Raw genomic sequence first — 12,541 nt, 5'->3', positions numbered from 1 at the left:
CATTGTTTGGGCTCGACCCTCCCAATTCCAGATGGAAGATTCCACAAAAGGTTGTGGAAAATGACAGGACTAAGCTCCTGTGGGACTTCTAGATCCAGACAGACAGGCAGATACTGGCCAATAAACCAGACATTGTGGTAGTAGACAAGAACCAGAAGATGGTGGTGATAGATGTAGCAATGCCAAGTGACAGCAACATCAGGAAGAAGGAGTATATGAAGCTGGAGAAGTACCAGGGCCTGAAGGAGGAATTAGAGAGGATGTGGAAAGTGAAGGCCAAAATGGTCCCAGTGGTGGTAGGGGCACTTGGGGCTGTGACCCCCAAGCTGGGAAAGTGGCTCCAACAGATCCCAGGAACAACATCAGAGCTCTCTGTCCAGAAGAGTGCAGTGCTAGGAACAGCTAAGCTACTGCGCAGAACCCTCAGACTCCCAGGCTGTGATAGAAGACCCGAGTGGTAGAGGACCTGAGGTATTTATTAATATTATATTATATTATATTAATATTTATTTATAGTCTGTGTGCACTTCCCCCTACCCCCAATCAACATTCCATTGAGATGAAGAAGGCTCCATCCCAAAGTATTTTTACAATCCTAAGGTTCCCCCAAGTTGACTGCAATGTTTGGGGTAACATTTTGGTTACATAAGCAACAGCATTCCAGCCACAGACAGAAACAGAAAGAATGATGATGTTGGCCAGTATGATTAAAGGTTTTAAACATAGAGAAGCAATACTAGATAAGCATATTCTTTTAGTCCTCGGCTGAACTAAAAAACTTGACTTCTGCTGGAAGTTTCCCTTTTCAAAGTTAAGCCGTCTGTATTTAAGTACCACAGCTGATGTTGGGTGCTGCTGCTGAAAGTGTTCGTAAACAAAGAAGATTGTTTCCAATAAAGGAGTAGAACTAATTATTTATATCCTTTTCTGTTGCTTAGATCAGGCAGGAATGCTTCTACATTAAACTGAAAAATGGGTGACGATATTGGAACTAGCAAAATCCTACTGATAAATTGCTCTATGTAGCAGAAGTGCCAGAGCACGTGTGTGTGCACAAAAAGCTAGCTTACACCCCCTGCAGGCCATTTCTGTCCAGGCCTCACTAAATTGGTAGTTATTGATGTCGCACTTTGCTTTGCCATGAAAAAAATTGAGCTATATACCTGGAACCTAACTTAGGTGAAGCTTAACTCTTGCCCTCCAGTGACTCCAGAAATCTTCCAGCTTGCTCCTTTCTGCTTGCTTGCTTCTGCATAGCTCCATTTAGGGGGGCTATTTAGGAGGGCTATTCCTTTGTCGATCAAAGTAGGAACAATTGGTGGGAACTCAACCCTGTATGTGCCCACCAGTGCAAGCATTGGTAAATTCAGGCATCCTCAGTATTTGCCTGCATGTGTCTGAACAGAATGGAATTTTATTTCTAGATTTGGACATTGGCAAAATTTCCTTTGATGGTCAGGATCCAACAGTGAAACTCGGGATTCATGTTGTATGGGGAAATTCACAGTAACATGTGAGTCATGAGCAAGAAGAATTTGCAGTCTATACAGGGATCTCCTATGGAGCAAGCCCTATTCCAAGTCAAAACCAGTAGCTTGAAATAGGCTACTAAGTTATGATAGTTCTCTAGGTTTTCCTACTATGCCATGGAAAGGGGATTACTCCATCTAGGTTCTCATGTTTATCTCAACTCTAGTTGTTGTTGTGATTATTGTTCAATTAGGTTTATACTGCCTATCCTTTAGGAGACTGAGTGAATCCCCACTGTTGCTTTCAGCTCCCTGAAAAGCAACATAAGGTTACATTACCTATATAACTTTTTAAAAGTACTCTCCGTAGTTTTCCAAAAGTAATACAGGCAGAGTATTTTATGAGGGTTGGGTACCAGAAAATAGGACATATGTAAACGCCTGTCCTTATTGGTATAAATTCCATACACATAAGCAATGAATTATGTCCTTAAAGAGAGAGACTGTAAGCAATTTATGTGTGTGCAGAATTACAGCCCAAACAGGCAAGAAACCTTTTAAATTCCCAGTGCTGGTGCCATAGTGCACTATAAAAGTGGGTAACAAAATTTGTATAAAATAAATTAAATGGCATTCTTACAAACTGTTAGCCTTATAACTTCATCTACATTTCTCAGAACTGTATTTTTAATTGCTATTTTCCTTAAAGTCTTGCTACATATCTTTGGCAAATGCCATGAAGCATATACATAGGTTGGAAGTACTTCTCCCACATAGTAAAATGTATACATCTAAGAGTACAGTACACTTTTTGTAATGAGCCCAAAGTGTAGACTTACATATGTTGGAGGTCCCAGCAAATCAGCATGCCTCATTAGCATGTGGATAAGTTTGCTCTAGGATGCAAATTCTCTATCTGCTTCTGGAGGAAGCTGTTTGTTGCCACTCCCACATTCCTCAGTTCCACCTCCTTCACCATCTGGGAAGAAGCATGCAGCTTCCTTCACCATCTGGGAAGAAGCATGCAGCTGCAGCTCTTTCCATCTTGGGCCATGCGATGTGCCTAGAATTCAGGAGGTTCTCCCTTTCTCCATGCAGCCTTCAGCAGCAATGAGGGCTGAAGGTCAATTTGGTTTAGGGAAAAGAAAGAAGAACAAAGGATCATTTTTCTAAATGGATGTAACTGGACCAAATAAATCAGTAAGACTCTTTTTACTTACTTTTGAACCTACTTTGTCTAAGTGTGTAATTCTTTATGCTTGGGTGGGCTAAGTGAGTAAGATCAATAACCTATATTTCTCTAATATGCTCATTAATGCTATTTAAGATAATACTCTGTGCCCATCTTTCACTGTGTCAAGCTCTGCTCCATTCAGTGGTCCTAGCTGTCCACTAATGGCTTCACATAAAAGTTGGGGATTTATTTTTTAATCTTTTTGCATTTTTATTGGAAATGTGTTTTAGTTTATTAGAACAAGACAGGAAGGAAACAAGCAACCATTTTATAGTACTTTAAATACAGTATAATGTTTGCATGTATAGTCAAAGTCTATAAATGTTAAGTATATTTAATTTATAGATCAAAAATGTACTGTACATCAGAATTTCATGACTAAGGTTCATGTCAGGAGACCCTTTATGGATATATTTCTTATCTGTATTAATGAATTAATAATTTGCCCTGTAGGTTGCGGTGGCGCTGCGGGTTAAACTGCTGAGCTGTCGATCGGAAGGTCGGCGGTTCGAAACCGCGCGGTGGGGTGAGCTCCCGTTGCTCGTCCCAGCTCCTGCATACCAAGCAGTTCGAAAACATGCAAATGTGAGTAGATTAATTGGTACCGCTTCGGCGGGAAGGTAACGGCGTTCCGAGTCGTCATGCTGGCCACATGACCTGGAAGTGTCTATGACAACGCCGGCTCCAAGGCTTTGAAACGGAGATGAGCACCGCCCCCTAGAGTCGAACACGACTGGACTTTACGTCAAGGGAAACCTTTACCTTTACCTTTACCTAGGTTGCTTAACCAGCCTTTCTGAGCAAAAAATAAAACTCATGTTTCTCTTGGCTCTTGCTGTTATTTTCTCATCTCCATTTCTTTAAAAATGCATTCTGAGGAAATAACTGATTATGAATTCACCCCAGCCTCATTACAAGCAGACAGAATCCCATTTTTAATAAATCAGTTTAGTAAACAATAAAACAGGATCAAAGGCAGCTGCAGTATTTTTTTTTTCTCCCATGGCTTTGCCATTATTTCCAGTTAACGTAGCTATTTTATACATCTTTCATATGTGATATCATTAATGGCTTACAAAGAAAAAGTGCAGTCCTTAAAGCAAAGTCTAAAATTTAAATGCAACAGCTGAATGATTGGAAGAATTTTCCAGAGCTGCAAGAACCTGAACAAAGTGATCCTAAATATATATTAAAAAGAAGAGTAATCGTACCGGCTTAACTCTTTCAGATGTTTCTCTCCATTTTTCCCCCCAAGGAATTATTTTCAAATGGTTAATAATGATCATGGTGTAACTTAGGGGGTCTAGTTCAGAGTCCAGCTTCATGATCCTTTTCAAAGCAGGAGCCTTTGATCAAGTCAAGACTGGATACTTCCTTTTCTTTGGCCAAGATTTTTGCATCTTGCTAAAATTTGTAAGACTTGTTGTTGTTTCCATTCTTAATTATAGGTTAAAATATTTCATTGGAGGAACATATTTTATCATAGATCAATGTGTTTTATGAATTAAGCACTCCTGAAAGTTTATCATTAGCCTAATAAAGATAAACACCTGAAAATTATGGCCTGTATCCTATAGGTAGATTCTGTTTTTCGATAATAATACTTCCTCCCAAAATGTTCCATTTCCCATTTTTCAGCACTGGAGTAATCATTTGTCTGCATATTTTATTATAAGGCGTCAGAATAAAAATGATCACATTCATACAGAGGAAACTTAGTCCAGTACATTCATCTCATGTTGCCTAGGTATTGCCCAGCTGACTTTGTATGGGAGCTTGCAGGACTATCATAAAATGAAAATATTATTAAAATGGAACTGGGCAAGGATTCACTCATATGACATTCCCCTCCAAAACTTCCAAAAGGGAATTAAACATATAAATAATAAAATAGCAGTAATCCCGACATGTTCCAAACTCAAGAAGTTCTGGCATCTCAACGAGTGTTTCTGCCTGGTGGCCAAAATCTTTCCCTTGGCGAAGGCCAAACTACCTAGGGCCAAATTTAATTTATGAACAGTATATATTTAGTCTACTTTTGATTATTCCAGGATGATATGAGAGAAGTTTATACACAAATAGAAAAGTGGCAAATTCTGTAAGCAAGTGTTTCTACTTCTTCAATGAAGTCTGCACAAGCCCATGCCACTTATGGGACCATCTGCTCACAGGCAGCCCAACCTACACTCTTAAGCCACCAACAGATTGCCTCTGTTGGAATCCATCAGGGATGTGCTTGACCATTAGGATAAATTTGCCATTTTCCACAATGGGGCCATAAAACTGTCATCAGACATGAAACAACCCCCCTTCCCCTTTTCAGAGGGGGCTCAAAACTTCAAAGTCTTTTAATGCTATTGAGCTAATTTTGTATTTTGTATCTGTCCTGCTTTTAATGTTTTTAGGATTATTTTTGCTGTATTGTTGTAAAGGATGTGGTCTCTACATAAACTTTCTAAATATAAATTTTGAATAGAGGTGGCTGTCACACTTTTAATATTTGTATCTGATATCAAGCCTCTTGCCAGTAGAGTTTGTCTTGCTTGATTCCTGTCCTGAAATCAGAAACTGCCTTTTTAATTTTGTACATCCCCTGAGCTGTTATCGTATCAGAAACATTGTGCAAAATTAAAATGGCAGCTCCTTAGCCTCTTGCCCCATACTGCCAATTCCACCATGGGAAAGGTCAGAATGGGATCTCAATCATGAAGCCATTAGTGGACAGCTAGGACCACTGAATGGAGCAGAGCTTAACACAGTGAAAGATGCGCACAGAAAAAGAATATTATCTAAAATAGAATTAATGAGCACGTTAGAGAAATATAGGTTATTCATCTTACACATTTAGCCCACCAAGCATAAAGAATTACACACTTAGACAAAGTAGGTTCAAAAGTAAGTAAAAGGATTTTACTCTTACTTACTGATTTATTTGGTCCAGTTAGAAGAAAAATGATGATTCTCGTTCTTCTTTCTTTTCCCTAAACCGAATTGACCCTCAGCCCTCATTGCTGCGGAAGGCTGCATGGAGAAAGGGGGAATGATTCAAAGCCCATTGCAAGGCCCAAGATGGAAGGAACAGCAAAGCATGCTCCCTTCCCAGATGGTGAAGAAGGAGGAAGAGAAAGTGAGGAATGTTGGAGTGGCAACAAACAGTTTCCTCAAGAAGCACGTAGAGAATTTGCATCCTAGAGCGAACTCATCCATGTGCTAATGAGGCATGCTGATTTTCTGGGATCTCCAACAAACCAAGTATAACTGGGTCTATTTATGACTAAATTTAACCTTCTAGAAGTTAGCAGGTGGGATATGTAATCTGAGACTATAGTGAAATGGCAGAAGGCAGAAAGCAACCTCTGGTTTAGACATGAAAACCAGGCACACAATGAATATTCAACATGAAGGATTTGATGTGAAGACTCTCTCCAGTTTCCTGTCATAGCATTTTATATAACAACAACATGTCTGTTACAGCCCTAAGACCAGATACAGTGTTTTATATAAATGTTAAAATGAAGAAGTAGAAGAGGAAATTGCTGGAAGAATTATATTTATTCCATTCTCATTAATAATTTGAGCAAATTGGCCACATTTTGCCCAGAGAATAGATTCAGTAATGCCTTGGACAATTTCTCAGAATATGAATTACAAAAGTCAAGTGAAAGACCATCTGTTCATGGTAACTTTCCATTATGGTCTAATTGCCTGAAACGATTTGGTTGAGAGCTGAATCAGGGCAGCCAGCCAGCAGCTGGGAAAGGGAACGTATTTGAATTTATTCTAAGTAAGCTGAAGAGCATCACTGTTGCCCATCATAGTATTTTACCACTGTCCAACAGTGTTTTCTCTTGGAAAACAGTACCTGTTTTGTTATGCTGAATGCTTTAGTAATCCCTGCTTGCAGTTTTTAATGGGTAAATGACATGTTTTTGCATTCCCACAAGATGTAACACAGTGGCTTACAAAACAGTGGCACCATTAACCCAACAAGTTAAGTCAAAACCAAGCAACCCACATTATGGCTTACCACAATTCTATTTACTTGTTAGCGTCCTATCCTGCCTTTTCTCCAACAGCTCAAGCCCGTTTATGTGATGTTCTCCCTTAATTTGATCTGCAGAACAACAATCCAGTGAGGCTGGGCTGAGAGAGAATGTCCCAATGCAGGGGCATCCACACATTAAAAAACAGAGTTTCAGTCGGATCATTGCAGTCGCCAACTTGACTTTTTTGACCACAGCCTGCGGACACCCCTGTCTCAAAGTCACTCAGTGGTTTCCATTTCTGAATCCAGTCCTAGTTCAACCCTTAAATAGTACACCACAAGCATGTAGTAAATGAAGCCAGTATCTCAATAAACACTTTTTCCTTAAGCAAGGGTTAGCTGATATAATGAAAATCTGCTAAATTACTGGCTAAAGAGCTTTCTCAGCCATAATCCAGCAAACAAGGCAGCTTTATGTGATGTCCTTCAAAATATTAAATGGCTTAAGGGTTGGATTATCTGTGGAACCACTTTTCTCTCTATGAACCTGCCTGATTCCTTGGTTCACCAGGAAAGAGGCCTCACTGTCCAAAGCAAAACTGTTGGGCACACAGGAAAGTGCCTCCTTCTGTGTGGATCCCCGGCTCTGGAATGCATTCCCTAGGGGGAAAAAAAGCATTTGGCTTCCACATGCCAAGTATTTGCCAAAATGGTTAAACACACCTCTTTCACCAAGCTTTTACTGGTTAATTATTTAGGACTGGTTTTAATTTCTCTTTTAACTGTGAAGGGCCGCAAATCACGGCTTAGGACCGGAGTCCTTTAAACCTGGTATGGGTCCCAATAAACACACCAAGTGAGAAATAGGATAACCCTTTTATTTGAGTGCTCAAGTAACAAGGGGGTCTCTCCTCTGAAAAGGAGAGCCCTTTGGGTTAGTAGACAGCATCTTTTATACCATTGTCTATAAGATACAGTTACAAGCACAAAATGATTATTGGGCAATTTCTGTCACAGGGTACATAGGCATGCATACATTTGTGTTATCTATGTTAACTATACACTACATCTACACCCATCACCGTTTAGGGATTTCTCCCCTCCTTCAGGTGTAAAATTCCACCTTGGCCCCTCCTTTGGGAGAGGAATGATCTAATAATGGGAGGAGAATTTAACATTACAATTACCTGTCCGGTTACTTTTGGACAAGATATCCCACATGTGCACATGCTTGCATTCTTGTATTATCTTCTACTGGTTTCTGCTGGTTCTTCCCTTCCCTTATCTTCCATTTGTGCCATCTCCCAACTTATACCTATCATGTACCTGCCAGCCTCCCTCATATTCCAACTTATTCTTAGGCATCCTTATCCCCCAGGAGAGCCTTGGAGCTCTTGAGACAAGGAAGCTATTATTTTCCTTGACAATTACAGCTTACACAGTTAGCTGAACACATGCATTCCTTATAAGAAGGATGTTGGTAAAATTCTGTCTCCACAACTGTACTGATATTTTTACTGTAAGCACCTTCAGGTTTGAAATAAACAGAAAGTGGGATATTTATTCAATAATGCAAATAACAAATAAATATGCCAATCATAAGCCATGGTGGGATTTTCACACAACCACTAAGTCAGAAGTAAACAGTGCTTTGGCTTTGTGTGTTGTGTAATCCCAGGCTAAATGTCACAGAAGGGTTTCCTGGTTTCAGAAAGCTGAAAATGCTGCTTCTCTCGGATTAAATAGGCTCCTGAAACAATATAAAGGCCTATTAAATTTGGGAGGAGAGGAATAGTGAGTTGTGTTTAGACCATAAACGATACTGTCTTGATTAGATCATCTTCAGCTCTGAGAAGGCAGTTTGTTTAGTGTAAGAAAGGCAGAGATGAAAGAAGTGAGAAGAGATTAAAAGGGGAGAATTTATAAAGCAAGCAGCAACACAGTTCTGTGTAGAGATCAAAAGGGAGGTTAATATAAGATGTTATATAAACATTAGTAATTTAAAGTCTGCTCTAATAACTTTGAAACCATTGAGACAACTGTGCTTTGAAATCACGTTATACAAATGAAAGAGTAATAACAGATCATGCCCCTTCTTAATTTTCTACTAGAAAGACGTATGTATCTTTGGATTACTGAAATGCATTCCGTACAGGTCTGTCTTTGAAAACTACTCAAAAACTGCCATTGATACAAAATGAGGCAGCCCATATATTAGTTCATCAAAGTTGCTCTAATCATGTAGCAACAATTTAATGGGTGCTGCAGTGATGACCACAAGCCTTCCAGGTACAACTCAGAAGGGCTGGATTTGGCCTATAAAGTCCTAAATGGCTTGGTGCTGAGATACAAGACTGTCTTCTCCTCACAGAAGCTGCCCACCCAGCTCATCCAGGGCAGGCTTGCCATCAGCATCTTTTAATGGTGAAGGTGGGTAGGGTTGGCAGGACATACTGTTCACTTGGAGCATACAGGTGGTCCTTAACAACCAGAATTGGGACCAGTAACTCCATCACTAAGTGGCGCTGTCGTAAAGTGAGAAATCATATAACCATACCAACTTACGATAGCAATTCTGGCAGTTCCAGTTGTGGTCATTAAGCAAATTGCACATAGTCATTAAGTGCGATGTCACATGATCATGACTTCCATGATTTCCTGCTGGCTTCCCCATTGACTTTGCTTGTTGGAAGCTGGCTGTGAAGATCGCAAATAGAGATCACATGACCATGGGGACTCTGCAACGACCACAACTTCAAGGACTGGCCGTAAGTCTTATTCAGCACTGTCGTAACTTCAAACAGTCGCTGAACAAATGGTTGCGAAGTGAGGACTATCTGTATTATTCATGGTCTCTCTGGAAATTAGGGTGGTGCCTTCACTGTTGGCCTTCCAGAAACTATTCAAGACAGACCTGTTCTGGAGGGCCTTTGAATAGTCACCAGTGCACCTATTATATTACGTTAATTTGTGTTTTTATTGGTTTTTAGGGTTTTAAAAAAAATAATGATGACGTTTTAAACTGCTGTTGTTTTGGGAATCTGGAAGGATATACTGTAAAGACAAAGAAATAAATATTTCTAATTTTTGTTTGAGAGCCAACTTGGTGTAGTGCTTAAGGCACCAGGCTAGAAACTGGATGTTTGTGAGTTCTAGTCACACCTTAGGCATGAAGAAGACAACAGTGGCAAACCACTTCCAAAATCTTACCAAGATAACTGCAGGGACTTGTCCAGGCAGTTGCCAGGAGTCAATGCTTGACTTCAAGGCGCATACACACACACAGACACACACACACACACACACACGAATTGTATATATAAGGAGTAATTCCTTCTTCTTTCCCCTTTAACCCTCAACTTTCACCCATAAAAAACCTGTACATCCTGTTCTACTGTGTTATTGAAGAATAAGTTTTTGTTAAATACTTAGGGTTGGGCCCCATTACATAGTAACTAAACCTGAACCAGGAAATTGTGCATATATAAAGATCCTAGTAGTTTGTTTACTTTTTACATGTCATCACTGTGTACTTTCCTGCTTTTTTGAATTGGGAAAGAAATAGAAAACCTTCTGCATACTAATGTTCAAAATTGATATGGATAATTTTATCCAAACTGAGTAGAGCTCATTCTCACAGTCCTGTAACTGCAGTGCAAAAATGTGCTGTGAACCATTTTTAAATATGTCTTGATGATGTTTCCTTCATTTCACTCTTAGCCTGCCATAAAGGCAGCTTGAAGTCATATTTCATGTCCAGGTTTTAAAGGTGTGTTTTTCCTCTTCTCCCAAAATATTTTTAACTGTGAATATGACCAAGACACTTCCCAACTATGGTGGTGATAAAGCTATCAGGGGCTGGGATTGGCCCTACTCCTTTTGGCTATGTTAGGCTGTTGCTGGCCCTTCCTCCCATGGTCATTTTGGCTGGACTGAAGGAGAGATTGGCCAGCTTGGTTCAGCACAGACTCCTGGCAAGCAGTGGGCAACTTACAGACACAGCTTTAGTGCTTTTGGGGAGAAGTGCTAGAGCTGTCTTTAAAAAACAGGAGCTTTTTGGGCCTTTTGCCTATAAAATAAGATTTGATTTGATTTGAAAAAACAGGACTAGTACTCTCTCTTGAGAGACCATTACTCCTGTGCTGCACAGGTTGGTTTAAATATTTGCAGATTAGTCCCAAAGCTATTTTCTTTTATATGAGTTGTTAGAAGAAATTAAGACCTCTCCCTGCCCTCCATGTTGTCCCCTCCCAGAACACTGTCTTCCTGCAATATTGCCTTCTCCTTGAGCAAGGTAAAAGGTTAAAAGTTACAAAATATAATGGGTTCATGCAGAAGATGCAAGAGATTAAAAATGTGTCATGAAGCCTGTTTAGACAAAAGATTCCCTTGAGATTTAATCAGTAAAACAAAAGGTCGCTCTTTCACACAACTTCAGCCCATTCAGGTAAACATTCTTCCCCATCCAAACAGATCTTCATAATCCAATCACAAAAGATCTCTTCCAAGGTGAACATTCCAGGCTAGTAGACAAAGCCACAGCCCCGCAGGGAACCCAGACCATCAGAATGGGAAACACAAACAGCAGGGGGCCTGACCACAGAGCGAGTCCTCTCTGAAATTTGGTAAACTGCACTTTTCTCAAGTTCCTAGAGAGTGGGAAGACTTTTACATAACAACAGCCCAGCTCTCCCATATAAAAAGCTTGTGGGGGAAATAGAAGCGTGGCCACCTCCAACCAGCAGGCTCTGTACATGCTCTTGGAAAATAAAATCACCTCTGTTCAAGCAACCGCCTGAGTATCTTCATTCCCGGCTCAGAACGGACCCTGGTAAGATTTCCTTCCCAAAGAGTAAACATAACATTTCTGCCTTGGGGTCACAGAGTTGGAACAGGCAGTTTGGACCATGGATCCAACTGCCTGCTTTAAGAACTTCAAAATAAATCTGGCAGTTATCCAACCACAGAACCATTTCCTGTTCCAGGAAAATTATCTCCAGCAAACTACTGGGCTACCCCCGGAATAGTTGGATTTACATGTTCTGGAAGAATTGAATGGTTCAACATTCTCTGAACATTTCAACCCTGGGGTGGTAAGCTTTGCATATCTGTACTGTTAAACTGCTCTCTTAGAACATGTTTTTCTAATATTCAGTTTCATTTTACTTAAATCGGTTATTTCAAGGAACTACAAAAAACAGGTTTTGACCTGCTCCTGTGTAAGAGCCTTTCGTGTACTTCATGAGCGTTATCATATCTTTTTTCATTCTTTTTGAAACTAAACCTTTCTAATTCTTTCAACCTCTCTTCAGAGGACTTAGTTTCTAGTCCCTGATCATCCTACTTCCTATTTTCTGAATCTGTTACAGTTTGTCTGAATTTTTTTAAAAAAGTCATGCCCCCCAACCTGCAAATAATACTCAAGGTGGGATCTGACAAATGCAGAATAAAATGCAACTATTAATTCTCAGGATTTGATTTATGCATTTGCATTTGCCTGTTTTAAATTTAATTATGTTCCTTTCAGCCCATTTTTCTAACCTATCAAGATAACTCTGAAATTTGCTCTTGTCTACTAGATTTTGTAAGGCTGCAAAAATATAGAAGACCACAAGATGACAGCAAAGAGGCAGTGTTTTGTTTATTACTTTGCTGCCATCTAGTGGTCAACGTTTTTTTGGAAGCCCAGATCTGATACCTAATATTATAGGAGAGCTGTGTTTGTCTGTGGTAGCTAAAAACCCAGAGGAGTCTGATAGAACCTTTTCTCATTACCAAATTTTATGAAAAGCCATATACTTTTGTAAGCTGTAGCTCACTTCCTCAGATGCATAGAGTGGCTAAACTGATGTA

The sequence above is a fragment of the Candoia aspera genome, chromosome 5 (genome assembly GCF_035149785.1).
Source record: "Candoia aspera isolate rCanAsp1 chromosome 5, rCanAsp1.hap2, whole genome shotgun sequence".
NCBI classification, from domain to species: Eukaryota; Metazoa; Chordata; class Lepidosauria; order Squamata; family Boidae; genus Candoia; species Candoia aspera.
Note: the sequence above shows the minus strand (reverse complement) of the source record.